The sequence below is a fragment of the Nelumbo lutea genome, chromosome 5 (genome assembly GCF_056320005.1).
Source record: "Nelumbo lutea isolate HS-2025 chromosome 5, American lotus-T2T, whole genome shotgun sequence".
In the NCBI taxonomy this organism is placed as follows: Eukaryota; Viridiplantae; Streptophyta; class Magnoliopsida; order Proteales; family Nelumbonaceae; genus Nelumbo; species Nelumbo lutea.
This window is the reverse complement of record NC_142688.1, coordinates 61,161,501-61,166,737: the sequence shown is the minus strand read 5'-3', so window position 1 is coordinate 61,166,737 and position 5,237 is coordinate 61,161,501. Positions and strand designations below refer to the sequence as shown.

The 5,237-nt window shown below is 46.1% G+C and overlaps 1 long non-coding RNA gene across 1 annotated transcript; it reads right to left on the bottom strand.

Moving 5' to 3' along the window:
- Nucleotides 1-348: 348 nt before the first annotated feature.
- On the bottom strand, nucleotides 349-4,895 carry LOC148852680 (uncharacterized). Its single transcript, XR_016099010.1, has 2 exons — nucleotides 1,547-4,895; nucleotides 349-1,462 (listed from the first exon to the last, which is right to left on the bottom strand). It is a non-coding gene; the product is annotated as an uncharacterized LOC148852680 (long non-coding RNA).
- Nucleotides 4,896-5,237: the final 342 nt, after the last annotated feature.

The following is a 5,237-nucleotide window of genomic DNA, read 5'->3' as shown; positions in this document are numbered from 1 at the left end:
GTAGAAGTTGGTCTTGAATACGCCAAGCTTTGTAAGTTGGGTTCTCATTCTGATCTCCTGTAGTGCCGATGGAGGAAGTGATAAACTGAGGACACTTGAGAGATCCATCAACATAGCACATCAGTTGATGTCTATCAAGTACAGAGAGCATATGAAGGCGCCACAGAAGATAGTTGTGGCGATCAAGCTTAACAGAGATAAGCTGAGTCACATTGGTGCAAAGATTCACAGGTTCAGGTATGGGCAGAGTAGTTTGGGTGATACGGGTTTGACTGGAAGTGTTAGAGGTCGACATGGTTTTTGGTGGAGGGTATTCAGGCGTTCCTAAGATCTGATACCATAAAAGAGCTTATGAGAAGAATTCTCTCTTGATTCATTTCATTCAATATTTTGTACGGTATTTATACATGTTGTATATGTATAGATAAGAACAGAGTAACAAGATAAGAGATAAATACAAGGGTAAGGATAAATACAAGATAAGAGATAAATACAAGAGATGAGTGTAACCGATTACACTAACAATAGTCCATATTGAAGTCCATTGCAGCAAGGGAAGTACAAGTCTTCAGCCAACAGGCAAAAACGGAAAAAAGAGAGTGCGTCAGTGGACTACAACATAACCAAGTTCATCAGACCGGCCACGGTGTTGAGAGAAGCACTCATCACAATGAGAGGGAGTTTGGCTATAAGAAGCCAGCCCTTTTGGATAATCAGGGAGATGGCGTCCGCAACATTAGAGGAAGCGATATACTACTACTGCTCATGCCTTCTCACCTCCTTAAATGCTAACGAGATTTACCACTGGGAAGCCAAGAGGGAGCATCTCTTCCTTCTCATAATATTCGGTGAGCTCCTTTTCCATGACACTGAGTTTTGCATCAAAAGAGGACTCCTCGTCCTCATCGGAACTATCCTTACTGTCATCTCCTGAAGATAGTGCACGAACATGCCTTGGCACAAGGTCATCCTCAATCCCCACAGTATTGGAGGCACCCTCCTCCACTACATTAGGATCCAAAGGAAATACTTATGCATCCTTAACTACTGCCTGATCCTCTTCTGACTATTGTTCTATGGCTGGTTGGTCCAATGGGAAGGGAGGTGCCTGATCTTGGTTCTGGTGAGGGGCCTGATCCAACCCAGAAGGCCTTGCCTCATTCTGGGGCTGCTGTGTGACAGACTGTGTCTCGTCTTGCTGTAATGGGTGCTCTCCACTTGCACATTCCATCCTAGACAAAGCATTATCACCCTCTCCCACTTTAGCCCTGGCCTTTGTCTTATGCTGGCAACTAACTTGTGCACTCTCATTAGTCGTAGGTGCTTGATCATCTACAAGATCATCGGCAGCCGTGACCATCTCTTTTCCCTTACTGTTAGATTGAATTTGATCTATGTCCTTGACTAGGTGCCTGATGATGTCTGGCATAGAGACACTAATAGGACCACGTTGGATAGGGGCCTAGAACACAGCAATCATTCAGTAAACTGAGAAGATCATAAAGTAACCGCAAAATGTACACCAGAATAAATTTAAATGTCATACCTCTTTGAGTGTGATTTGCCCATCAAAAAATCGAGGGCCAATAAATTTCGGAAAATCGAGACAGTCACTCCTTTCAACTCTCCTCAGTATAAATGTTTGAAAGGCAATACAATGGTTAGTAAGAACAAAATAATCATCAGTTCACAAAGTAATCAAGCATAGAAAAATAGAAACAACATTACCAAGTTGGGCGCTTTTGTCCCCTTCTCCCGCGGACGTGAAGCAATCTTCTTCGCATGCATGTGGGTTACCGAAATGGTAATGACTACCTCCGAAGTAATTACCTCCCCCATTAATGCATTGGGGCCATCGACGCCCAAGTTCTGCTCCTTTCTCTGTGTCTGTCTCCCCTTGGGCCATTTCTATCTGCGCCACCTCCGCTTGGCCCATGCCTTCTATTGCTACCTCTGTTGTCGACTGCAACCTCTGCCCATGCATCCCATATTCAACGACAGGAGTGGTGGTTTCTATTGCCACCTCTATGGTCGGCCGGTTCACTTGTTTAGACGCTTCAACAATAGGGCCGACAGCTTCTAGTGTAGTTACAGGTATAGGGGGCGCCACAGATTCTTTGTCCATCACTTATTGGACTTCGGTAACAGGCGTACTAGGTTCTACCCTTTACACAGAAGGGGCATCTGACCTTTACATAGAAGGGACATCTGACAGCTGTAGGTAGATAGTGGTTGCTCAGAGCACAGAAGATGTCAAATTAACACTACACGGATGCATCCCATATTCAACGACAGGAGTGGTGGTTTCTATTGCCACCTCTATGGTCGGCCGGTTCACTTGTTTAGACGCTTCAACAATAGGGCCGACAGCTTCTAGTGTAGTTACAGGTATAGGGGGCGCCACAGATTCTTTGTCCATCACTTATTGGACTTCGGTAACAGGTGTACTAGGTTCCACCCTTTACACAGAAGGGGCATCTGACCTTTACATAGAAGGGACATTTGACAGCTGTAGGTACATAGTGGTTGCTTAGACCATCAGAGCACAGAAGATGTCAAATTAACACTACATGGATGCCTGCGATGAATCTATAACCCATCGCACATTTGTGATGAGTTCATAACTCATCACAACTCATCACACATCTACGATGAATTCATACTCGAAACATGTTGTGATGAACTTTCGCCTACATGGATCTGCGATGAATCTTAGACACGCTTGAACTTGTGATGAGGTTTAGACATGCTCGAACAGGTGCGGAATTACTACAGATCAGGAATAAATATTAGAAACACTTGCGTCTTTAAATTACGCACGTGACGGGACACCCCGTAGGCCTAGTAAAGTGAGCAATGCAAATAATGACGTCACCCGCACCACATCGGTTTTAAAAGGGTCATGAAAGGAAGAAGCATATGTGGATTATGAGAATCCTTGAAAGAAAAGAAACCCTGCCTTCAAGAGATCTCACCGAACACGTGGCAAAACCCCGATGATGCCTGCTTAATAGTCAACATAAAGAAGAGACATCTCCTTATAACCCTGGGGTCCTCTCTATATAAAGGGCAATAACTCTCCCCAATAGGGGAATATGATCTGGGCATAGGGTTTCTCAGAAGGGGACTCTCCCTTCTCTCCTCTCTCTTCCCCACGACTTCTCTCTTTTCCACTGCTTTCTCCAAACTTTTGGAGACTCGACCACCCACCAACAAGAGCACCACCTTGTCAACAACGGCACAATGGGATGTAGACTCCTCGCTACTCTCCTCATGGGCGTCCAAGCACAGGTGGGCACAGTGACTTCAACAGGAACTGTTTGCTCCCTCAGACAACCTAGCGTCTCTGTCCTTCGTTTCTTCGCAATAGTATGTCGACTACATTTTCCAAACTCACTAATGTGTCACTTCTCTTTATCAACGGTGGCTGTTGGTTTTCCCGCACCGGTAGGTACTTCAGATTCTGTCGTTGGGACGGTGTGGCGACTACGGGTGTTATGAGGCTGCTCCTTTGCTTTCCCTACTGCATGCCCTGGCGGAGGAGCCATTATGTGCCTCGGACATGGTTTTATCACCAAAAACAACTGAAACCCACTGAATAAGGAGCATAGGTAGCTACGACGTAGGGAGCTACACACTTCCACGCGATTGAACCTGGCCAATGGGAAGCGCGTGATGTTGGCAAAGGCAAGGCCATTGTATCTCTGCCAGTACACATGCTCACCATCGGAATGCAGGAATTGTCACCCCATGCTATCATACTTGAACTGATGAAGAACACAGTCAGGCCAGTACACGCACGATTGGGCTTATTCTACCTTGCCAGATAACTAATGACTCCAAGCCATAGGGCAAGGCAAGCAGCACCCACCACGGGGTTATCGATGCCAACCACACACTGCCGGTCACCTCCTTCCAGTATATTCATGCCAATGCAGAATGACATGGCATAAGCTACGTGTTCTGAGTAGGAACGAGAAATGAAACTGTCAATACATGCGAATTGAGCTTCTATTTCATCAACACCAAAGATCTTTTCCTGGCATTCAGCCAACACTTGCCATGGCAGATGTCCAACATGACATTCTCTAAGTCTATCCCCTCTAGGATAGCCATGTGGACCTCCAAGGGAGATAGTTCTCAGGGAGTAACTTCCAAATCGAATCGCTCACAGATAAACATAAAAAGGAAAGGGGCAAAGACATATGAGGTTCTCCTGATGCAGCTCGGGTCCATATGGATGGCACCATCCATCTGCTCGTACAAATGCCCCAAGAACATAGAGGTCAAAGGAAGTTGATACCTGCCTGTTGCGAGAACGACAAGCAGTGCCAATATTGTTCCGATGCCATTATCGGGGTTGCCTGGAAATAAGAACAGCAACGCAACGTATAGGATGAAAGTGATCAAATGACACTGGCTATCCATCTTCCTAGCCATGACTTTGGATAGACTTTTGCGCTCAAACCAGTATCTGATCCACATGTCCGTGGGCATCTTACCATGATCACTAATAGCATCAACCCTAGCCTTGAACTATTGTACCTCCTACAACAACTCCTCATAGATGTCAGTGAGCTCGTAGGGGATGGATTCCGCATACTATAGATGGTCGACTAAAATAGCCCCAACCAGGGTAAGCACTAACAGAGAGACAACGTCTTCCACTACCACCCCAATGGGCCAAGAACGGCTCTATGAAGTTCACACTGTCACACCTAGGAAGATGAATGAAACAATCGACCAATCTGAGAAGCCCAGTGCTTTGTAGAAGCCTACAGTACATTGGGTTCTCCACCACATACATCACCCAGGAAGTAAAGTTGGAGCACCCCTTCGTGATCTTCATCTTCGGCTCCGGACATCTATACTCCACACTTCATTTCCGCCGCCCATACAAGTAAAGAAGTTCATTACCCTCCACGACATCATAAGAGTCATCCTTCCCCAAAGAAACTGGCACAGGAAGCCAGAAACCCTTGCTAAGATCCAATGTTTTGGTTGCCTCATACTCAACAAGCAGCTCTGCCATATCCACCTGTTATGGGCCCGGGCGTAGGATCTCGTCACGGGTTAGCCCACGGAAAGAACCTCTAGCTTCCCCTTGCCCCTCCCCTTGCCCCTCCCCTTATGTGTAGACCCTATTGTGGCGATCTGATGGGTGATTTGTCTAAGAGATCACCCTAACTCTCCTCACTCTTTTCTTGACTGAAAACTCAATGCCTTTATTCCCAATT